This window comes from Amia ocellicauda, chromosome 7 (genome assembly GCF_036373705.1).
Source record: "Amia ocellicauda isolate fAmiCal2 chromosome 7, fAmiCal2.hap1, whole genome shotgun sequence".
NCBI classification, from domain to species: Eukaryota; Metazoa; Chordata; class Actinopteri; order Amiiformes; family Amiidae; genus Amia; species Amia ocellicauda.
The window spans coordinates 24742-49667 of NC_089856.1; the positions used below are offsets into that span (position 1 = coordinate 24742).

General features: G+C 39.2%; 3 long non-coding RNA genes across 3 annotated transcripts; all 3 read right to left on the reverse strand.

Moving 5' to 3' along the window:
- Positions 1-2400: 2400 nt before the first annotated feature.
- LOC136753994 (uncharacterized) lies at positions 2401-3469 on the reverse strand. The gene is made up of 3 exons (XR_010817472.1): positions 3336-3469; positions 2905-2988; positions 2401-2529 (listed from the first exon to the last, which is right to left on the reverse strand). It is a non-coding gene; the product is annotated as an uncharacterized LOC136753994 (long non-coding RNA).
- Positions 3470-11784: 8315 nt separating this feature from the next.
- LOC136753995 (uncharacterized) lies at positions 11785-12855 on the reverse strand. Its single transcript, XR_010817473.1, has 3 exons — positions 12721-12855; positions 12290-12373; positions 11785-11914 (listed from the first exon to the last, which is right to left on the reverse strand). It is a non-coding gene; the product is annotated as an uncharacterized LOC136753995 (long non-coding RNA).
- Positions 12856-21049: 8194 nt separating this feature from the next.
- On the reverse strand, positions 21050-22099 carry LOC136753996 (uncharacterized). The gene is made up of 3 exons (XR_010817474.1): positions 21986-22099; positions 21555-21638; positions 21050-21179 (listed from the first exon to the last, which is right to left on the reverse strand). It is a non-coding gene; the product is annotated as an uncharacterized LOC136753996 (long non-coding RNA).
- Positions 22100-24926: the final 2827 nt, after the last annotated feature.

The window sequence follows — 24926 nt, forward strand, 5'->3', positions numbered from 1 at the left end:
TCTCATCCCCTCTCGCATCTCTTCCTGCTTGTCTGCTATTTCCGCCTGGATGCACTCGCACCCCCTCAAGCTCAACCTCTCCAAATCGGATCTCCTCTTTTTCCCCCACTCTTCCTCACCTTCTGCTGACCTCCCCATCTCGATCCCCTTGGAATCCATCACACTCTCTCCTTCTTCTTCCGATATAAATCTAGGAGTCACCCTCGATCCTGCACTCTCCTACACCCAGCACATCATCACGCTGACACGCACCTGTAGATTCTTCCTGAGCAACATACACCGGATCCATCCCTTCCTCAATGACTACTCGACTCAGCTGGTTGTCCTGTCACTGGTCCTCTCCCACCTGGACTACTGCAACTCCCTCCTGGCCGGCCTGCCTGCATCTACTACCCGCCCACTCCAGCTCATCCAGAACTCTGCGGCTCGTCTGGTATTCTCTCTGCCACGATTCGCACATGGTACTCCACTGCTCCGCTCCCTCCACTGGCTCCAGAAAGCGGCATGCATTCAGTTCAAAACTTTGACCCTGACCTACTGCTGTCTCGACCACACTGTACCAAGCTACATTCAGTCACTCGTCTCTCCATACATCCCCTCCAGACCACTGCGTTCCTCCAGTGCCAGAAGACTAACTCTGCCTCCTCTCCACTCTCCTTCCTCCAGAGCCCGCTCCTTCTCATCCCTTGCCCCTAAATGGTGGAACGACCTGCCCACCAAAGTCAAAACAGCAGAGTCCTTGACCTCATTCCGGCGCTAACTCAAGACACATCTTTTCCGACAATACTTGTAATATTAGTCCTCAATCCCTGCTAGATAGCACTTCACAGGTTTTATTATGCTTCTCACGTTCTTGATTATTTTCCTCCTTACTCCCTTCCCCGAAGCCCTTGACTGTAACCCTACATCTTGACAGCACTTAGCTTTCACCATCCAGGATGTAGGAAGTCTTTTACTGTACTTTGAATTGCTGTTTTAGCTAAATTTAATTTGTAATTCATTGATGCCTTGTACTTCACTGTATTTTTGCACTTTGTTTGCACTTATGTCGTAAGTCCCCCTGGATAAGGGCATCTGCCAAGAAATAAAACTATTAATAATAATAATAATAATAATTATTATTTATTATTATTTATTATTATTATTATTATTATTATTATTATTATTATTATTATTATCTATTTCTTAGCAGATGGCCTTATCCAGGGCAACAAAAAACAATGTGGGTCCCCAGAAATCAGCAAAGTGAGAGAATACAATATTCAGTGTGACTTTGACTTTGCTGTACTCCTTAGGGCAGGATCTCTTCTATCAATTTAATGTACTTCCTTTATATCCATGCTAATCTGTTACTGGCCAAAACACGTAAAATAATGCTCCAAGGGAGGACGTCCTCCATAACCAATCAACAACCAGAATACAATATTGGCATCGTGTTTGTCCAATGATAATTTCCAAAATTCATCTTCAGTTCTCTACCACTGTATCATACGTGAGTGTGACGAACTGGTGGTAAAGCGATAGACAGCGATAGATACAGTACCTCATTAGAAAAGAAAAATTATAAGTGCAAATTGCAAACCACATTTAGACTTTTCAGATTTACGTTTCCCTTTCTTTTATAGTAGCTTGCTAGTGTTGGCTAGCTTGCTAGTGTTGGCTTTTACTTCTGTTTTGCTCTTGGATGACTGGATGCAACAATAGGCCAGCTATGGAGATAATATCCTAACCTGTAGAGTGAGTGGAACCTTCCCACATGCAGAAGAACTCATAACACACTTCATCTCTGCTTTGTTTTTGATAATTCCAGATTTTCGTGGTTTTTGCTATTCCTTTTTAAATCAGAGGGTGTTGTGTAAACTTCCCACTGTAACGTACTGGGTGCTGTGTCACCGCTAATGGGACTGACAGGCTTCTAGTGACACACGAGGTTCATCCCCATCCAGAGCCCGCAGTGTTTACATGTGTCTTTCCCTCTCGTTCACCTGGCCCCTTTTTTAAATTCATCCTTTGTGTTGTAATATGATACATGATAATGTGATATTTGTTCCTTAGATGGGGATAAGATGGGGATAAACTTCGGGTGCATTACCTTATCTTAGTTGTATAGAAAGTCTGCATTAGGTTGCTAGTTGGATTACTGCTACATTTGAACATAAGAACATAACATAACCGGAACATAAGTAAGTAGAGCTAAGTAGCCAACTAGTGTAAAATAACATGACGCAGTGGGTTGGTTTTCCTCCTGTCCACCCCAATTGTTTGAGTCACCAGCCGCCACTGCTGCACAATGTCGTGTGAGCCCAGTTCTATGAGTGTACAGTGACACAACATTGTCAACACCCTTCCTTACAGACACAAGATGGTCTCAGCACTGGTAATGACAGACAGGAACACAGCTTTGTGGATAGGGATTTTATTTAGTCTAACAGCCTTCTCACTGATTCTAGTATACAGGCGATTACACAGTTTCTTGGTTCAATAGAGCACGGCTGGAATGGTCTTGATTACTGCAGCCTCCGATGAACTCTAGAAAAAGAACGGCAAAGACAAATCAGTTATAATAATAATAAAACTCAAGGTCCCTGAAACACCCGTGACCCTCTCTCTTTCTCCTCCTTAAAAAGATTACTGAGAACTAATTTCCAACTCTGAACATGATCTCTTAAAAACGCCTATGCAGTTCATGGGGACTCTGTGTAAAGAACATGTTGTTGTATATTTAGTATTTATTACATATAACAACAGCAAAAAGACAGCTTATTCTGTGAAATTGAGAATTGTGGTTAAGGGTTTCTTGGATACTCCTTCAGGAACCACTGTTAAAGGCGTATGATGCAGATAAAGCATACAAATATTATTAATTATAATAATAATAATAATGAAACTTTTCAGTCTACTTACCTCATTACACGCCTGAATAAAATCTGAAGATTGGATTATTTTTTGGCTGCATTTCATCAAAGGCTAGTACACCTACAGCTGAAACTGAAAACAAGAGCATTTAAAGCAGATTAGTGTGGAATCAATACAGCACTTGACTGACACAGACACAATGGGTGGCTTTCTTTATGCTGGAGTCTGTACAGAGTTTCCGAAAAACTACATAAACCATAGCTTCAACTTTTTAAACAATTTTTAAGACATTGTATATTTTTAGGGCTGCCTGTTACAAGAGCTCTTGATAATTTCTGTTTACAATGTTATCTTCACATTGATGGCTGTTATTTAGGACAAGTCTACGTTTACTTCTCAGTTCAATATTCCACTGTCAATCAATCCATTTAGGCCCAATACAGAGTTATTGACGATGATTTGTCATAGGTCTCACTTACTGCTGTAGAGCACGCCAACGATGAACAGGATGGTCATAGTCTTCATGGTGTCTCTGGGTGGGTCAGTGTTGTCGTGCTGAGGAGCAGAGTCTCTCTCTTTATGCAGGAGAACTCACACCTCACTCCCTCATCCTGTAGCCACAGGGGTTGTGACGTAATAGTTTGCATAATTCTGAAGCAAAGCAGCTGAGACGTGGCATGTTGTTAAAGTGGGATCATTTCTCATCTTTCAGCAGAGTTCATCAAACATCACAAAACATACAGGACATTCCAATGAGGAAGACCATTACACCAGTGTCACATTGTTTGTGTATAAACACACTCCCATACACTAAAAGATGGCTTTCAAGTTCTTCTCAGACTCCGTTAAAAATAACATCACTCACAGATTTATTAGGTTTAATGAATGATGGTAATTAAAGAATACCTATTTATCAAGAATATGTATGAACACTCTGTAGGAATCTGGGTCCTGTAGGATACTCCTTACAAACAAAATCACAATATTGGGTGGAAGCTAAAGCATTATTACAGTTGGAGATTAATGCTTCATTGGCTCTTTCCCATCCTGAGAATGTTAAGAGGTGAATTGAATGTTCCAATACACCTCAAGAAAATATGATAATTTTAAAGATGCTTTTATGAAAATGATTAGGAAGATAAGGATTAGGATTAACATATTAATTTTTAATTTCTTGTAATGTTGTCCTGTCTTTTTTGAGACCATGCTATACCTATTATTGACTTTTCCTGTCAGGTGGCTAATACACAACCCTCATGTGTACCAACCAACCCGAATGTCAATATTATCTCCCCAAAGGGCTACCTATGGATGTACATTTGGGCGGAGACATGATAGACTACTTTAGTTGTCACATTTATGTAACCAAATGTTGTTCAAATTACTTTGCTCCTCAGGAAGCAAAAGGCTGTATTTTTGTGACACGTTGTACCTGCCCTGAAGATAACATCAATCAAATGTATTATATTTGAAAGAGCAAAAACTGTATAATGTTGCTATGCTGGTGAGAGCACAGCTTTAAGGCAGGGGTTCTCGAGCTTTGTCAAAGTGAGCCTCCTGGAGCAATGACAGAAAATGGTCAAACACATTGCTCTTTTGTTTTAGTAAACTATGGGGAGGCACAGTCACCTATGCAAAATAACGTAATTATTTCAATGTTTAAAACGTGGAAATGTGCTCTCCCAAAAAACAAATGTTCATTAGATCACTTTTATTGTTGACTTTTACAACTGGAAGGAAAATCGATGCAAAACATTGAGGAGTTTGGTCCAGAGTTCCAGAACCTACAGGATCTCTGTAGCAGATTGTTCTTCAGCGAATGAACTCTTGCAGTACAGCTGTCTGTACCAATTCCCAAGAATAAGCACTGTATCCCCTCAAATGTATACTTGAGTTATCTGGGGTAGTCCATATTAAGTTTATACAGTACAGGAGTCCTATTACGATGGCGAATGTATTTGGAGAGTCACCAAGGTCATGCATGATCACCTGCTCTCCATCAGCAGGGCTCTGTCGATTTCATTGGGTGGTCGTGGTTGCTCCTCGGGATCAGCTGGCAACGTATACACAGTGCAAGAGGACTCATTAGAAGAGGTATAATAGCCCCGAATTGTTGTAATTTAGAAGAAGTTCTATTAGCTCTGCATCTTCTAGTTCTGTCAATGAATAGCTACCCAATCCGCAGTGCTCGTTACACATTTGAATGTAGCAACTACGGTGTTCCTAAATCTCCAGGTGCAGCACATCTGGTCCAAATACTCAAAATGAATTACAGCACATCCAAATGCAGATGTTGAGGAGCCACTAGAACAGAGTGGCAGTTAAGTTACTATCCTTTGAGTGTAAATTGTAGAGGGATGATGTACTTTCATTATTTTCTTTATATTATTAATGATTTACAAACAATCCAACAAGGAGAAATCCAGAAGGCAAAAACAGGAACAGTCCAAGGGTCAATCGATTGAGCAAACAGGCTAGACAAGGAGATCCCAGAGAGGTAGTCAAGAACGAGAAGGCAATGGTCAAAACACCGGTAAGCTACAAAGATAGGGTAAATGCTCAGAAATGCTGCTAAAGAGAATGCAAGACTTCGGAAAGTGCCTGAGGAACAGAGGGGAATATATACTGTGTGGAGGGGAGCAGATAACAGGAGAGGAGAAAGATGGAACAAGTGCACATGGGTGAAAGGAATGTTAAGTGGATGATTGATCCTGGTGCTAGGGAATGTGAGAGACAGGGTTTAGTATTCGGGAGAGAGGGACCTCTGGTGGTGAACTAAGGTAGGATCAGGTGAAGCTGTGACATATGGCCTTTACATTAATTAATTCAGCCAGTGCCTTCTAGGATATTCAATCAGCTAAAACAGTTACATAGTATAAAGGTTGTGTGTTTTGGGGCACAGGTATTTGATTAAGGACTTACATCAATGTCTTTGATAAACATCTGCTGCCTGAAGAATGCTGACCATCACCCATCAACACATCAAACAGTTCAACATCAGCAACAAACCTAGCTCTCTAAAAAGATACTTCACAAGCCCATATTTTAATTAGTTACGAGTTGGAAGTATAATATTCTGGCATTCTGCATGTGTTTGTACCAAAACTTAGGAAATTGAGGACCAAACAACATTGGCCAAAATGGTTTAATAGAGGTATGCAAAAAAATATCAAGAGAAAGAAAATGTTGTATAGCGCAAACAAAAGGGATGGAGACGAAACAAAATACATAGAATATGTTGACCTTGAAAGAGATATTAAGAAAGGGATCAAAGAGGGAAATAGAAAGAAACCTAGCTCTTGGAGCTAAAGCTAATGGAAAGAGCTTTTATTCAATACTACAACAGCAAGAGGTCAATAAAGGAGGAAGTGAAACAGATAAAAGGCAAGAAATGAAGTATCTTATAAAATGCACAAGATGTGGGAAATGTTCTAAATGAGAATTTCACAGAGGTTTTTACAAAAGAAAAGACAGATAACATGCCACAGTCAACAATAATTCCAGGCAAATCCTAAGAGACATCAGGATAAATGAGGAGAAGGTACTAAAGGGACTAGCAGAATTAAAAACCAACAAATCTCCTGGGCCGGATGGTATATTTCCAACAGTACTTAAAGAAATGTGGGAATTTATTTATAGGTCGCTAAGTCAATTATTCCAAATTACACTTAGAACAGGGGATGTGTGAACGGACCTGAAGACAGCAAATGTCATACCAATCCACAAGAAAGGGGACAAAACTGAGCCAGGAAATTACTGACCAATCAGTCTCACCTGCATCACCTGTAAAATGTTGGAAAAAATGATTAGACAGAAAATAGAGGAGCATCTTAATGAAAACCATTCTTGGTATTCTTGGAGATAGTCAACATGGGTTTGGAAGAGGCAGATCATGTCTTACTAATTTATTAGAATTTTTTGAACATGCAACTGCAGCTGTAGATCATGTGAAAGCATGTGATATGATATACTTAGATTTTCAAAAAGCTTTTGATAAGGTTCCACACCAAAGACTGGTACTCAAATTGGAAGCTGTAGGCATTCAGGGTAATGTAAGTAGATGGATTATGAACTGGTTGATGTATAGGAAACAGAGGGTGTTGATTAGAGGAGTTGCTTCTAACTGGAGTGAGGTTGTTAGTGGAGTTCCCCAGGGATCAGTAATAGGGCCTTTGCTGTTTCTAATTTATATTAATGATCTGTACTCTGGGATAGTTAGCAAACTTGTCAAATTTGCAGATGATACTAAAATAGGTGGCTCAGCAGATACAATCTCGGCAGCACAGGCTATTCAGAGGAACTTGGATAATATTCAGTTGTGGGCCGACACCTGGCAGATGAAATTCAATGTGGACAAGTGCAAGGTAATACATGCAGGCAATAAAAATGTCCACTGTAATTACACTATACAAATAGGAATTATAGGAATTGAACTGGAAGAAGTAACGCATGAGAAAGACTTAGGAGTCTACGTGGACTCCTCATTTTCCCAATCCAAACAATGTGGGGAAGCAATACAAAAGGCAAACAAAACGTTAGGGTATATTGTCAAAAGTGTAGGGCAGTAATGTTCAGACTGTACAATGCACTAGTTAGAGCTCATCTGGAATACTGTGTACAGTTCTGGGCTCCACACTTCAAGAAAGATGTTGCTGCTCTAGAGGCAGTTCAGAGGAGAGCAACCAGACTTATTCCAGGTCTGAAGGGAATGTCCAACTGAGAGACTGAGGGAAGTGAACCTTTTCACCCTGGAACAGAGGAGACTACGTGGGGACTTGATTCAAGTCTTCAATATCATGAAGGGCATCGACCACATCTAACCAGAGGAGCTTTTCCAGATCTGCAGGGACACACGCACCCGGGAACACAAATGGAAATTGGGCTTCAAGGCATTCAAGACAGAAAACAGGAGACACTTCTTCACACAGAGTTGTCACAATCTGGAACAAACTCCCCAGCAATGTGGTTGAAGCTGGATACTTGGGCACATTCGAAATGAGACTGGATAGGATCCTTGGATCACTTAGTCACTAATGGACACCAAACGAGCACAATGGGGCGAATGGCCTCCTCTCGATTGGACACCTTCTCATGTTCTTATGTTATGATTAGGGCCCTACCAAATTCACGGTGGTTTGCCATACATTTCACGGTCATACCCCTGGAAAAATCTTAACTTTCACGGTCTCGCATATTTAAATCATACATTTCACGGTGTTGTAACAAAGTAATTAAAATACATATAGGCCTGTATGTATTGAGAAAAATAATTAATAGCCTATATAAAGAGCCCTTAATATAACATAAGCACGTGTTATTAATTATACTTACAGTATATAAAGAAAGTGTGAAAACGGTGAATGTACAGAAGTCAGTGAGCATGGAGCATCCTGCAACTGTCTCTTTCTTCATTCCCTGTCTCTGTGCTGCAAACACCTGTCCGTGTTTAGACAGAGCTCTCTCTGCATCCACGGAGTTTGTTGGAATTAATAGACAGTGCCGAGCCAGCCTTGCCAGGTGGGGGATTATGCTTTCAGCTGAGTTCCAAAACTGGAGCACAGGCAAACTACAGTCGGCTTCTTTAGCAATGTTTTTATAAGCAGGAATCTATAGCCTACAGTTCTTGTCAAAGCCAGGAATTGTATTAAGCCATGGGAAATCCACCCACAACACTTGTATTTGTGCGGTCAAAAATATGCACAGCTTTTAGGATCTGTGATGCAAGTTGTTGAAACCATTCAGATTTGTTTTCTGTATCACTTGACTCTTTGCCGTAGCATTAATAGTTTATTTCTTTAGTTTCTTTACCATGCCCCAAAACACCTGCTGAGCACTGACATTTTATTCAGCATTGTTGGAGTGATTGTCGCTTGACTGTGCTTCAGCCCAGGACAGCAGATCCATTGCTTTGTTGTAAGCTTCATGGATCGTGACATGGCAAAATTCGAACCAAGTGATTAAGTCCATCAGTCGTGTGGCATGTGTTGCAACAAACTGAATTTCCTCGTTCAGGAGAGCATTGTTTAGAAGGGTTGAAAGTTCTGTTAAAATCTATGTTTTCGGGGTGAGCACTAGCTCTTCTGAGACAAACTCAGATTAGTACTTCAGGTGAGCTGCATGGTACTGTACAGCTCGAAACCACGAATCCCAAGTAATTACTGGCGAGTGCAACTTCTTGATCCCCCCGATTTCATTTGTACATTTTCAGTCCTGTCACAAATACAATCAAACAGAACATGCAGAACGTAGTTCAATCGTCAGTGGACTCGTCATTAACTATTCCAAAAGACTCGCATAAATTAATTAGAGACTTAATTTCCTCAAAATGTGCACGAAAAACTTTAGGAAGGTAATCCTGTCGTAGTTTCTTTGCTCATGGTAAACAACCTGCATTTTGAATGAAATTCAATGACATTGAATGACATTCTTTTGAATGAATTCACGCAGTTGTGGGTGACCAAGTTTTTCCAACGGTATATTAGCACTTGCAAATGCATCCACAAGTTCCATTGTAGCGAGATGACGGCTGTCAGAGCTGTGTGTCGTCTTCTTAAAAAGTTATGAAATAGTTTCTTGTTTTCTTACCTTGACATTTGCCAATGCATTGCAATCTGCTGGCCTCTTTGTGCTTCGATGACTTTCTGAATCTAAGTGGCGCCGAATCGATGCCCGTCGCGTGTGATCCAACGAAACATTGCAGCTTGTACAAAACGGTATACCACCATCGGCATGTAGAATCTGACTTCCAAATTCTTTGACACGATCTGCTGCAGTAATCACTGTAGAGGTTTTTGACTTGCTTTGGACACTCATTTTGAAATAATTTCACTTTTTTTACGGTAGACTACGAATTGAAATTACTATGATATAAACCCACCCCAGATGCCCATATCTACCAATCAGTGAGTTGAGAGCTGAGTGTTATTTGCATCTAAAAACTGTCAATTAATTAATCACCTATCTTTTTTTCTACTTAACGAAACAGAATATGAATCGCGTCTGGAACATGTAACACTACTACATTGGATTTCATGTTTTTTTTAACATTTCACGGATGAGACCATATTTCACGGTCCGTGACACGTTTTTCATGGTCTTGAATTTGGTAGGGCCTTAGTTATGATTGTAATAATGAACATTTTGAAATGCCCTGTGATGAAGCAAGAGTAGATCCGGAGATGTTTTTCTATTCGTTTTTATAGAGCTTATTGAAATGTTAATATTGTTTTTCCACAAACAAGAATTTATAATATGATTTCAAGGAGGCACCAGCTAAGCTTATTCAATGCTTCAAATAACTGAAATCAATGTTGATAGCAAATGTGTGCTTTCCTTACTTTTTACATTAACAATAGAAACATCCAAAGTGTTTATAGGCAACATTGAAAACTCAATGCCACAGACTACAGGAGCCACATTTTTATTATTATTATTATTATTATTATTATTATTATTATTATTATTATTATTATTATTATTATTATTACTATCTATTATTATTATTATTATTATTATTATTATTATTATTATTATTATTACTATCTATTATTATTATTATTATTATTATTATTATTATTATTATTATTATTTATATTTCTTGGCAGACGCCCTTATCCAGGGCAACAAAAAACAATGTGGGTCTCCAGAAATCAGTAAAGTGAGCGAATACAATATTCAGTGTGACTTTGACAAAGTACACCTATGACGTCAAATTGGCCAGAGTTTCTTCATGAATCGTACAGCGAAGTTCTTGTTTGATTTTGAAAAGGCTGCACACAGAAGAGGCTGGTCTACAGAGGCAGAGGAGGTTGCTCCTCCTCTATTTGTGAGAGGCAAGAGGGAGATCAAGCTATAAAAAAGAGTTATTGGTTGAAATAAACCATTACCAAATCTCAGTATCATTTATAAAATAATTTTTCTCTTCCTTGGAAAAAAACCTTATTGACATTCTGATTAAAATGCTTCATTTGTGTGAAGTGGTGGTGGGGGGCAGAGGAGGACGGGCTCCTGCTGTCCTCCTTAGGGTGGGATCTCTTCTATCAATTTAATGTACTTTATTTCCATGCTAATCTGTTATTGGCCAAAACACGTAAAATGATGCTCCAAGGGAGGACGTCCTCCATAACCAATCAACAACCAGAATACAATATTGACATCGTGTTCGTCCAATGATAATTTCCAAATTTCATCTTCAGTTCTCTACCATTGTATCGTACGTGAGTGTGACGAACTGGTGGTAAAGCGATAGACAGCGATAGATACCACATTAGAAAATAAAAATTATAAGTGCAAATTGCGAACCACATTTAGACTTTTCAGATTTACGTTTCCCTTTCTTTTATAGTAGCTTGCTAGTGTTGGCTTTTTAAATCAGAGGGTGTTGTGAAAACTTCCCACTGTAACGTACTAGGTGCTGTGTCACCGCTAATGGGACTGACAGGCTTTTAGTGACACACGAGGTTCATCCCCATCCAGAGCCCGCAGTGTTTACATGTGTCTTCCCCTCTCGTTATCCTGGCCCCTTTTTTATATTCATCCTTTGTGTTGTAATATGATACATGATAATGTGATATTTGTTCCTTAGATGGGGATAAGATGGGGATAATCTTTGGGTGCATTACCTTATCTTAGTTGTATAGTAAGTCTGCATTAGGTTGCTAGTTGGATTATTGCTACATTTGAACATAAGAACATAACACAACCGGAACATAAGAAAGTAGAGCTAAGTAGCCAACTAGTATTAAATAACATGACGCAGTGTATTGGTTCTCCTCCTGTCCACCCCAATTGTTTGAGTCACCAGCCGCCACTGCTGCACAATGTCGTGTGAGCCCAGTTCTATGAGTATACAGTGACACAACATTGTCAACACCCTTCCTTACAGACACAGGATGGACTCAGCACTGGTAATGACAGACAGGAACACAGTTTTGTGGACAGGGATTTTATTTAGTCATACAGCCTTCTCACTGATTCTAGTATACAGGCGATTACACAGTTTCTTGGTTCAATAGAGCACAGCTGGAATGGTCTTGATTACTGCAGCCTCCGATGAACTCTAGAAAAAGAACGGCACAGACAAATCAGTTATAATAATAATAAAACTCAAGGTCCCTGAACCACCCGTGACCCTCTCTCTTTCTCCTCCTTAAAAAGATTACTGAGAACTAATTTCCAACTCTGAACATGATCTCTTAAAAACGCCTATGCAGTTCATGGGGACTCTGTGTAAAGAACATGTTGTTGTTTATTTAGTATTTATTACATATAACAACAGCAAACAGACAGCTTTTTCTTTAAAATTGAGAATTGTGGTTAAGGGTTTCTTGTATACACCTGCAGGAACCACTGTAAAAGGCGTCTGATGCAGATAAAGCATACAAATATTATTAATTATAATAATAATAATAATGAAACTTTTCAGTCTACTTACCTCATTACACGCCTGAATAAAATCTGAAGATTGGATTATTTTTTGGCTGCATTTCATCACAGGCCAGTACACCTACAGCTGAAACTGAAAAGAAGAGCATTTAAAGCAGATTAGTGTGGAATCAATACAGCACTTGACTGACACAGACACAATGGGTGGCTTTCTTTATGCTGGAGTCTGTACAGAGTTTCCGAAAAACTACACAAACCATAGCTTCAACTTTTTAAACAATTTTTAAGACATTGTATATTTTTAGGGCTGCCTGTTACAAGAGCTCTTGATAATTTCTGTTTACAATGTTATCTTCATATTGATGGCTGTTATTTTGGACAAGTCTACATTGCCTTCTCAGTTCAATATTCCACTGTCAATCAATCCATTTAGGCCCAATACAGAGTTATTGACGATGATTTGTCATAGGTTTCACTTACTGCTGTAGAGCACGCCAACGATGAACAGGATGGTCATAGTCTTCATGGTGTCTCTGGGTGGGTCACTGTTGTCCTGCTGAGGAGCAGAGTCTCTCTCTTTATGCAGGAGAACTCACACCTCACTCCCTCATCCTGCAGCCACAGGGGTTGTGACGTAATAGTTTGCATAATTCTGAAGCAAAGCAGCTGAGACGTGGCGTGTTGTCAAAGTGGGATCATTTCTCATCTTTCAGCAGAGTTTCATCAAACATCACAAAACATACAGGATATTCCAATGAGGAAGACCATTACACCAGTGTCACATTGTTTGTGCATAAACACACTCCCATACACTAAAAGATGGCTTTCAAGTTATTCTCACACTCCGTCACTCACAGATTTATTAGGTTTAATGAATGATGGTAATTAAAGAATACCTATTTATCAAGAATATGTATGAACACTCTGTAGGAATCTGGGTCCTGTAGGAAACTCCTTACAAACAAAATCACAATATTGGGTGGAAGCTAAAGCATTATTACAGTTAGAGATTAATGCTTCATTGGCTCTTTCCCATCCTGAGAATGTTAAGAGGTGAATTGAATGTTCCAATACAACTCAAGAAAATATGATAATTTTAAAGATGCTTTAATGAAAATGATTAGGAGGATAAGGATTAGGATTAACATATTAATTTTTAATATCTTGTAATGTTGTCCTGTCTTTTTTGAGACCATGCTATAGCTATTATTGACTTTTCCTGTCAGGTGGCTAATACACAACCCTCATGTGTACCAACCAACCCGAATGTCAATATTATCTCCCCAAAGGGCTACCTATGGATGTACATTTGGGCGGAGACATGATAGACTACTTTAGTTGTCACATTTATGTAACCAAATGTTGTTCAAATTACTTTGCTCCTCAGGAAGCAAAAGGCTGTATTTGTGTGACACGTTGTACCTGCCCTGAAGATAACATCAATCAATTGTATTATATTTGAAAGAGCAAAAACTGTATGATGTTGCTATGCTGGTGAGAGCACAGCTTTAAGGCGGGGGTTCTCGAGCTTTGTCAAAGTGAGCCTCCTGGAGCAATGACAGAAAATTGTCAAACACATTGCTCTTTTGTTTTAGTAAACTATGGGGAGGCACAGTCACCTATGCAAAATAACGTAATTATTTCAATGTTTAAAACGTGGAAATGTGCTCTCCCAAAAAACAAATGTTCATTAGATCACTTTTATTGTTGACTTTTACAACTGGAAGGAAAATCGATGCAAAACATTGAGGAATTTGGTCCAGAGTTCCAGAACCTACAGGATCTCTGTAGCAGATTGTTCTTCAGCGAATGAACTCTTGCAGTACAGCTGTCTGTACCAATTCCCAAGAATAAGCACTGTATCCCCTCAAATGTATACTTGAGTTATCTGGGGTAGTCCATATTAAGTTTATACAGTACAGGAGTCCTATTACGATGGCGAATGTATTTGGAGAGTCACCAAGGTCATGCATGATCACCTGCTCTCCATCAGCAGGGCTCTGTCGATTTCATTGGGTGGTCGTGGTTGCTCCTCGTCCTCAGTAACAGTGAGTATGCCAGTCTTCACTTCCTTGACATCAGCATCCTCAGGATCAGCTGGCAACGTATACACAGTGCAAGAGGACTCATTAGAAGAGGTATAATAGCCCAGAATTGTTGTAATTTAGAAGAAGTTCTATTAGCTCTGCATCTTCTAGTTCTGTCAATGAATAGCTACAAAACATGACCCAATCCACAGTGCTCATTACACATTTGAATGTAGCAACTACGGTGTTCCTAAATCTCCAGGTGCAGCACATCTGGTCCAAATACTCAAAATGAATTACAGCACATCCAAATGCAGATGTTGAGGAGCCACTAGAACAGAGTGGCAGTTAAGTTACTATCCTTTGAGTGTAAATTGTAGAGGGATGATGTACTTTCATTATTTTCTTTATATTATTAATGATTTACAAACAATCCAACAAGGGGAAATCCAGAAGGCAAAAACAGGAGCAGTCCAAGGGTCAATCGATTGAGCAAACAGGCTAGACAAGGAGATCCAAGAGAGGTAGTCAAGAACGAGAAGGCAATGGTCAAAACACCGGTAAGCTACAAAGATAGGGTAAATGCTCAGAAATGCTGCTAAAGAGAATGCAAGACTTCGGAGAGTGCCTGAGGAACAGAGGGGAATATATACTCTGTGGAGGGGAGCAGATAACAGGAGAGGAGAAAGATGGAACAAGTGCACATGGGTGAAAGGAATGTTAAGTGGATGATTGATCCTGGTGCTAGGGAATGTGAGAGACAGGGTTTAGTATTCAGGAGAGAGGTTCCTCTGGTGGTGAACTAAGGTAGGATCAGGTGAAGCTGTGACATATGGCCTTTACATTAATTAATTCAGCCAGTGCCTTCTAGGATATTCAATCAGCTAAAACAGTTACATAGTATAAAGGTTGTGTGTTTTGGGGCACAGGTATTTGATTAAGGACTTACATCAATGTCTTTGATAAACATCTGCTGCCTGAAGAATGCTGACCATCACCCATCAACACATCAAACAGTTCAACATCAGCAACAAACCTAGCTCTCTAAAAAGATACTTCACAAGCCCATATTTTAATTAGTTACGAGTTGGAAGTATAATATTCTGGCATTCTGCATGTGTTTGTACCAAAACTTAGGAAATTGAGGACCAAACAACATTGGCCAAAATGGTTTAATAGAGGTATGCAAAAAAATATCAAGAGAAAGAAAATGTTGTATAGCGCAAACAAAAGGGATGGAGACGAAACAAAATACATAGAATATGTATGACCTTGAAAGAGATATTAAGAAAGGGATCAAAGAGGGAAATAGAAAGAAACCTAGCTCTTGGAGCTAAAGCTAATGGAAAGAGCTTTTATTCAATACTACAACAGCAAGAGGTCAATAAAGGAGGAAGTGAAACAGATAAAAGGCAAGAAATGAAGTATCTTATAAAATGCACAAGATGTGGGAAATGTTCTAAATGAGAATTTCACAGAGGTTTTTACAAAAGAAAAGACAGATGACATGCCACAGTCAACAATAATTCCAGGCAAATCCTAAGAGACATCAGGATAAATGAGGAGAAGGTACTAAAGGGACTAGCAGAATTAAAAACCAACAAATCTCCTGGGCCGGATGGTATATTTCCAACAGTACTTAAAGAAATGTGGGAATTTATTTATAGGTCGCTAAGTCAATTATTTCAAATTACACTTAGAACAGGGGATGTGCGAACGGACCTGAAGACAGCAAATGTCATACCAATCCACAAGAAAGGGGACAAAACTGAGCCAGGAAATTACTGACCAGTCAGTCTCACCTGCATCACCTGTAAAATGTTGGAAAAAATGATTAGACAGAAAATAGAGGAGCATCTTAATGAAAACCATTCTTGGTATTCTTGGAGGTAGTCAACATGGGTTTGGAAGAGGCAGATCATGTCTTACTAATTTATTAGAATTTTTTGAACATGCAACTGCAGCTGTAGATCATGTGAAAGCATGTGGTATGATATACTTAGATTTTCAAAAAGCTTTTGATAAGGTTCCACACCAAAGACTGGTCCTCAAATTGGAAGCTGTAGGCATTCAGAGTAATGTAAGTAGATGGATTATGAACTGGTTGATGTATAGGAAACAGAGGGTGTTGATTAGAGGAGTTGCTTCTAACTGGAGTGAGGTTGTTAGTGGAGTTCCCCAGGGATCAGTAATAGGGCCTTTGCTGTTTCTAATTTATATTAATGATCTGTACTCTGGGATAGTTAGCAAACTTGTCAAATTTGCAGATGATACTAAAATAGGTGGCTCAGCAGATACAATCTCGGCAGCACAGGCTATTCAGAGGAACTTGGATAATATTCAGTTGTGGGCCGACACCTGGCAGATGAAATTCAATGTGGACAAGTGCAAGGTAATACATGCAGGCAATAAAAATGTCCACTGTAATTACACTATACAAATAGGAATTATAGGAATTGAACTGGAAGAAGTAACGCATGAGAAAGACTTAGGAGTCTACGTGGACTCCTCATTTTCCCAATCCAAACAATGTGGGGAAGCAATACAAAAGGCAAACAAAACGTTAGGGTATATTGTCAAAAGTGTAGGGCAGTAATGTTCAGACTGTACAATGCACTAGTTAGAGCTCATCTGGAATACTGTGTACAGTTCTGGGCTCCACACTTCAAGAAAGATGTTGCTGCTCTAGAGGCAGTTCAGAGGAGAGCAACCAGACTTATTCCAGGTCTGAAGGGAATGTCCAACTGAGAGACTGAGGGAAGTGAACCTTTTCACCCTGGAACAGAGGAGACTACCTGGGGACTTGATTCAAGTCTTCAATATCATGAAGGGCATCGACCACATCTAACCAGAGGAGCTTTTCCAGATCTGCAGGGACACACGCACCCGGGAACACAAATGGAAATTGGGCTTCAAGGCATTCAAGACAGAAAACAGGAGACACTTCTTCACACAGAGTTGTCACAATCTGGAACAAACTCCCCAGCAATGTGGTTGAAGCTAGATACTTGGGCACATTCGAAATGAGACTGGATAGGATCCTTGGATCACTTAGTCACTAATGGACACCAAACGAGCACAATGGGGCAAATGGCCTCCTCTCGATTGGACACCTTCTCATGTTCTTATGTTATGATTAGGGCCCTACCAAATTCACGGTGGTTTGCCATACATTTCACGGTCATACCCCTGGAAAAATCTTAACTTTCACGGTCTCGCATATTTAAATCATACATTTCACGGTGTTGTAACAAAGTAATTAAAATACATATAGGCCTGTATGTATTGAGAAAAAAATAATTAATAGCCTATATAAAGAGCCCTTAATATAACATAAGCACGTGTTATTAATTATACTTACAGTATATAAAGAAAGTGTGAAAACGGTGAATGTACAGAAGTCAGTGAGCATGGAGCATCCTGCAACTGTCTCTTTCTTCATTCCCTGTCTCTGTGCTGCAAACACCTGTCCGTGTTTAGACAGAGCTCTCTCTGCATCCACGGAGTTTGTTGGAATTAATAGACAGTGCCGAGCCAGCCTTGCCAGGTGGGGGATTATGCTTTCAGCTGAGTTCCAAAACTGGAGCACAGGCAAACTACAGTCGGCTTCTTTAGCAATGTTTTTATAAGCAGGAATCTATAGCCTACAGTTCTTGTCAAAGCCAGGAATTGTATTAAGCCATGGGAAATCCACCCACAACACTTGTATTTGTGCGGTCAAAAATACGCACAGCTTTTAGGATCTGTGATGCAAGTTGTTGAAACCATTCAGATTTGTATTCTGTATCACTTGACTCTTTGCCGTAGCATTAATAGTTTATTTCTTTAGTTTCTTTACCATGCCCCAAAACACCTGCTGAGCACTGACATTTTATTCAGCATTGTTGGAGTGATTGTCGCTTGACTGTGCTTCAGCCCAGGACAGCAGATCCATTGCTTTGTTGTAAGCTTCATGGATCGTGACATGGCAAAATTCGAACCAAGTGATTAAGTCCATCAGTCGTGTGGCATGTGTTGCAACAAACTGAATTTCCTCGTTCAGGAGAGCATTGTTTAGAAGGGTTGAAAGTTCTGTTAAAATCTATGTTTTCGGGGTGAGCGCTAGCTCTTCTGAGACAAACTCAGATTAGTACTTCAGGTGAGCTGCATGGTACTGTACAGCTCGAAACCACGAATCCCAAGTAATTACTGGCGAGTGCAACTTCTTGATCCCCCCGATTTCATTTGTACATTTTCAGTCCTGTCACAAATACAATCAAACAGAACATGCAGAACGTAGTTCAATCGTCAGTGGACTCGTCATTAACTATTCCAAAAGACTCGCATAAATTAATTAGAGACTTAATTTCCTCAAAATGTTCACGAAAAACTTTAGGAAGGTAATCCTGTCGTAGTTTCTTTGCTCATGGTAAACAACCTGCATTTTGAATGAAATTCAATGACATTGAATGACATTCTTTTGAATGAATTCACGCAGTTGTGGGTGACCAAGTTTTTCCAACTGTATATTAGCACTTGCAAATGCATCCACAAGTTCCATTGTAGCGAGATGACGGCTGTCAGAGCTGTGTGTCGTCTTCTTAAAAAGTTATGAAATAGTTTCTTGTTTTCTTACCTTGACATTTGCCAATGCATTGCAATCTGCTGGCCTCTTTGTGCTTCGATGACTTTCTGAATCTAAGTGGCGCCGAATCGATGCCCGTCGCGTGTGATCCAACGAAACATTGCAGCTTGTACAAAACGGTATACCACCATCGGCATGTAGAATCTGACTTCCAAATTCTTTGACACGATCTGCTGCAGTAATCACTGTAGAGGTTTTTGACTTGCTTTGGACACTCATTTTGAAATAATTTCACTTTTTTTACGGTAGACTACGAATTGAAATTACTATGATATAAACCCACCCCAGATGCCCATATCTACCAATCAGTGAGTTGAGAGCTGAGTGTTATTTGCATCTAAAAACTGTCAATTAATTAATCACCTTTCTTTCTTCTACTTAACGAAACAGAATATGAATCGCGTCTGGAACATGTAACACTACTACATTGGATTTCATGTTTTTTTTAACATTTCACGGATGAGATCATATTTCACGGTCCGTGACACGTTTTCATGGTCTTGAATTTGGTAGGGCCTTAGTTATGATTGTAATAATGAACATTTTGAAATGCCCTGTGATGAAGCAAGAGTAGATCCGGAGATGTTTTTCTATTCGTTTTTATAGAGCTTATTGAAATGTTAATATTGTTTTTCCACAAACAAGAATTTATAATATGATTTCAAGGAGGCACCAGCTAAGCTTATTCAATGCTTCAAATAATTGAAATCAATGTTGATAGCAAATGTGTGCTTTCCTTACTTTTTACATTAACAATAAAAACATCCAAAGTGTTTATAGGCAACATTGAAAACTCAATGCCACAGACTACAGGAGCCACTTTTTTATTATTATTATTATTATTTATATTTCTTGGCAGACGCCCTTATCCAGGGCAACAAAAAACAATGTGGGTCTCCAGAAATCAGTAAAGTGAGAGAATACAATATTTAGTGTGACTTTGACAAAGTACACCTATGACGTCAAATTGGCCAGAGTTTCTTCAAGAATCGTACAGCGAAGTTCTTGTTTGATTTTGAAAAGGCTGCACACAGAAGAGGCTGGTCTACAGAGGCAGAGGAGGTTGCTCCTCCTCCATTTGTGAGAGGCAAGAGTGAAATCAAGCTATAAAAAAGAGTAATTGGTTGAATTAAACCATTACCAAATCTCAGTATCATTTATAAAATAATTTTTCTCTTCCTTGGAAAAAAACCTTATTGACATTCTGATTAAAATGCTTCATTTGTGTGAAGTGGTGGTGGGGGGCAGAGGAGGACGGGCTCCTGCTGTCCTCCTTAGGGTGGGATCTCTTCTATCAATTTAATGCCAAAACACGTAAAATGATGCTCCAAGGGAGGACGTCCTCCATAACCAATCAACAACCAGAATACAATATTGACATCGTGTTCATCCAATGATAATTTCCAAATTTCATCTTCAGTTCTCTACCATTGTATCGTACGTGAGTGTGACGAACTGGTGGTAAAGCGATAGACAGCGATAGATACAGTACCACATTAGAAAATAAAAATTATAAGTGCAAATTGCGAACCACATTTAGACTTTTCAGATTTACGTTTCCCTTTCTTTTATAGTAGCTTGCTAGTGTTGGCTTTTTAAATCAGAGGGTGTTGTGAAAACTTCCCACTGTAACGTACTGGGTGCTGTGTCACCGCTAATGGGACTGACAGGCCTCTAGTGACACACGAGGTTCATCCCCATCCAGAGCCCGCAGTGTTTACATGTGTCTTTCCCTCTCGTTATCCTGGCCCCTTTTTTATATTCATCCTTTGTGTTGTAATATGATACATGATAATGTGATATTTGTTCCTTAGATGGGGATAAGATGGGGATAATCTTTGGGTGCATTACCTTATCTTAGTTGTATAGTAAGTCTGCATTAGGTTGCTAGTTGGATTATTGCTACATTTGAACATAAGAACATAACACAACCGGAACATAAGAAAGTAGAGCTAAGTAGCCAACTAGTATTAAATAACATGACGCAGTGTATTGGTTCTCCTCCTGTCCACCCCAATTGTTTGAGTCACCAGCCGCCACTGCTGCACAATGTCGTGTGAGCCCAGTTCTATGAGTGTACAGTGACACAACATTGTCAACACCCTTCCTTACAGACACAGGATGGTCTCAGCACTGGAAATGACAGACAGGAACACAGTTCTGTGGACAGGGATTTTATTTAGTCAAACAGCCTTCTCACTGATTCTTGTATACAGGCGATTACACAGTTTCTTGGTTCAATAGAGCATGGCTGGAATGGTCTTGATTACTGCAGCCTCCGATGAACTCTAGAAAAAGAACGGCACAGACAAATCAGTTATAATAATAATAAAACTCAAGGTCCCTGAACCACCCGTGACCCTCTCTCTTTCTCCTCCTTAAAAAGATTACTGAGAACTAATTTCCAACTCTGAACATGATCTCTTAAAAACGCCTATGCAGTTCATGGGGACTATGTGTAAAGAACATGTTGTTGTTTATTTAGTATTTATTACATATAACAACAGCAAACAGACAGCTTTTTCTTTGAAATTGAGAATTGTGGTTAAGGGTTTCTTGTATACACCTGCAGGAACCACTGTTAAAGGCATATGATGCAGATAAAGCATACAAATATTATTAATTATAATAATAATAATAATGAATCTTTTCAGTCTACTTACCTCATTACACGCCTGAATAAAATCTGAAGATTGGATTATTTTTTGGCTGCATTTCACCACAGGCCAGTACACCTATAGCTGAAACTGAAAAGAAGAGCATTTAAAGCAGATTAGTGTGGAATCAATACAGCACTTGACTGACACAGACACAATGGGTGGCTTTCTTTATGCTGGAGTCTGTACAGAGTTTCCGAAAAACTACATAAACCATAGCTTCAACTTTTTAAACAATTTTTAAGACATTGTATAATTTTAGGGCTGCCTGTTACAAGAGCTCTTGATAATTTCTGTTTACAATGTTATCTTCACATTGATGGCTGTTATTTTGGACAAGTCTACATTGCCTTCTCAGTTCAATATTCCACTGTCAATCAATCCATTTAGGCCCAATACAGAGTTATTGACGATGATTTGTCATAGGTTTCACTTACTGCTGTAGAGCACGCCAACGATGAACAGGATGGTCATAGTCTTCATGGTGTCTCTGGGTGGGTCAGTATTGTCGTGCTGAGCAGCAGAGTCTCTCTCTTTATGCAGGAGAACTCACACCTCACTCCCTCATCCTGCAGCCACAGGGGTTGTGACGTAATAGTTTGCATAATTCTGAAGCAAAGCAGCTGAGACGTGGCGTGTTGTCAAAGTGGGATCATTTCTCATCTTTCAGCAGAGTTTCATCAAACATCACAAAACATACAGGATATTCCAATGAGGAAGACCATTACACCAGTGTCACATTGTTTGTGCATAAACACACTCCCATACACTAAAAGATGGCTTTCAAGTTATTCTCACACTCCGTTAAAAATAACATCACTCACAGATTTATTAGGTTTAATGAATGATGGTAATGAAAGAATACCTATTTATCAAGAATATGTATGAACACTCTGTAGGAATCTGGGTCCTGTAGGAAACTCCTTACAAACAAAATCACAATATTGGGTGGAAGCTAAAGCATTATTACAGTTGGAGATTAATACTTCATTGGCTCTTTCCCATCCTGAGAATGTTAAGAGGTGAATTGAATGTTCCAATACCCCTCAAGAAAATATGATAATTTTAAAGATGCTTTTATGAAAATGATTAGGAGGAAACTAAGCTATTCAAGACTGTCATCCTTAGATATGTGTGTGTGTATATATATATATATATATATATATATATATATATATAGTATATATATGATATATTCCTATTATGCTTATATAAGCTCCTATTATGGTTAAAATGATGTACATAGTACATCACAAACGTTTTCTTGCATTTAATATAAAAGCTCATACATTCTGGAAAAATGTTGAAAGTTAATGTAGATTAACTAAATTGCTAAATGAATGCTCAATTCATTGTGAAATATTGAATAGTTTCAGTTTTACGCTTCAAAAAGGCTATGACGGTTCTTTGGAAAGAAAAAGTAATTTGATAAAATCATTAGAAAACTCAGCAATGGATGTCATTCTATCACAACAAGCACACTTAGTTTAGAAGGAATTCAAAGAGAATATACAATCCTTTGGTGTGAAGTTAGTTCAGAATCATCACCACACTCCCTTTCTTTCTTCATTTCTCTGCATCACAGATGGCTAGTTAACTGTGATAGTATGTGGTCATATTTTGAAATAGTGAGCTGATGATGTGCAGTGTATTTATTGCAGTACTAGTGTTATTTTGCACATGATTTGCTCCTATTACTAAGCTTATTTAAATGAGCAGAATATATTAATTTTTAATTTCTTGTAATGTTGTCCTGTCTTTTTTGAGACCATGCTATACCTATTATTGACTTTTCCTGTCAGGTGGCTAATACACAACCCTCATGTGTACCAACCAACCCGAATGTCAATATTATCTCCCCAAAGGGCTACCTATGGATGTACATTTGGGCGGAGACATGATAGACTACTTTAGTTGTCACATTTATGTAACCAAATGTTGTTCAAATTACTTTGCTCCTCAGGAAGCAAAAGGCTGTATTTGTGTGACACGTTGTACCTGCCCTGAAGATAACATCAATCAATTGTATTATATTTGAAAGAGCAAAAACTGTATGATGTTGCTATGCTGGTGAGAGCACAGCTTTAAGGCAGGGGTTCTCGAGCTTTGTCAAAGTGAGCCTCCTGGAGCAATGACAGAAAATTGTCAAACACATTGCTCTTTTGTTTTAGTAAACTATGGGGAGGCACAGTCACCTTTGCAAAATAATGTAATTATTTCAATGTTTAAAACGTGGAAATGTGCTCTCCCAAAAAACAAATGTTCATTAGATCACTTTTATTGTTGACTTTTACAACTGGAAGGAAAATCGATGCAAAACATTGAGGAGTTTGGTCCAGAGTTCCAGAACCTGCAGGATCTCTGTAGCAGCTTGTTCTTCAGCGAATGAACTCTTGCAGTACAGCTGTCTGTACCAATTCCCAAGAATAAGCACTGTATCCCCTCAAATGTATACTTGAGTTATCTGGGGTTGTCCATATTAAGTTTGTACAGTACAGGAGTCCTATTACGATGGCGAATGCATTTGGCAAGTCACCAAGGTCATGCATGATCACCTGCTCTCCATCAGCAGGGCTCTGTCGATTTCATTGGGTGGTCGTGGTTGCTCCTCGTCCTCAGTAACAGTGAGTATGCCAGTCTTCACTTCCTTGACAGCAGCATCCTCAGGATCAGCTGGCAACGTATACACAGTGCAAGAGGACTCATTAGAAGAGGTATAATAGCCCCGAATTGTTGTAATTTAGAAGAAGTTCTATTAGCTCTGCATCTTCTAGTTCTGTCAATGAATAGCTACAAAACATGACCCAATCCACAGTGCTCGTTACACATTTGAATGTAGCAACTACGGTGTTCCTAAATCTCCAGGTGCAGCACATCTGGTCCAAATACTCAAAATGAATTACAGCAAATCCAAATGCAGATGTTGAGGAGCCACTAGAACAGAGTGGCAGTTAAGTTACTATCCTTTGAGTGTAAATTGTAGAGGGAAGATGTACTTTCTTTATTTTCTTTATATTATTAATGATTTAATGTTGCTAATTCAGTTTTGTCTGTTAAGCAATCATTAGCTTGTATTTACCCTCTTCTGGGGGCTACTTTAATTATTAGTTCCTAATGCATTTCTGTCTTGGAGGTTATTTCAATCAGTGATTGTCTTTTGGTTATTTAAATCGACTACTGTCTTTAGAATTATTCAATCAGCTATGGTGTAACGACCTCAGGGACAAGGATAGTGGATCCAATTGCAGGCTCACTAATAAGATGGAAGACAGGCAAACAATCCAACAAGGGGAAATCCAGAAGGCAAAAACAGGAACAGTCCAAGGGTCAATCGATTGAGCAAACAGGCTAGACAAGGAGATCCAAGAGAGGTAGTCA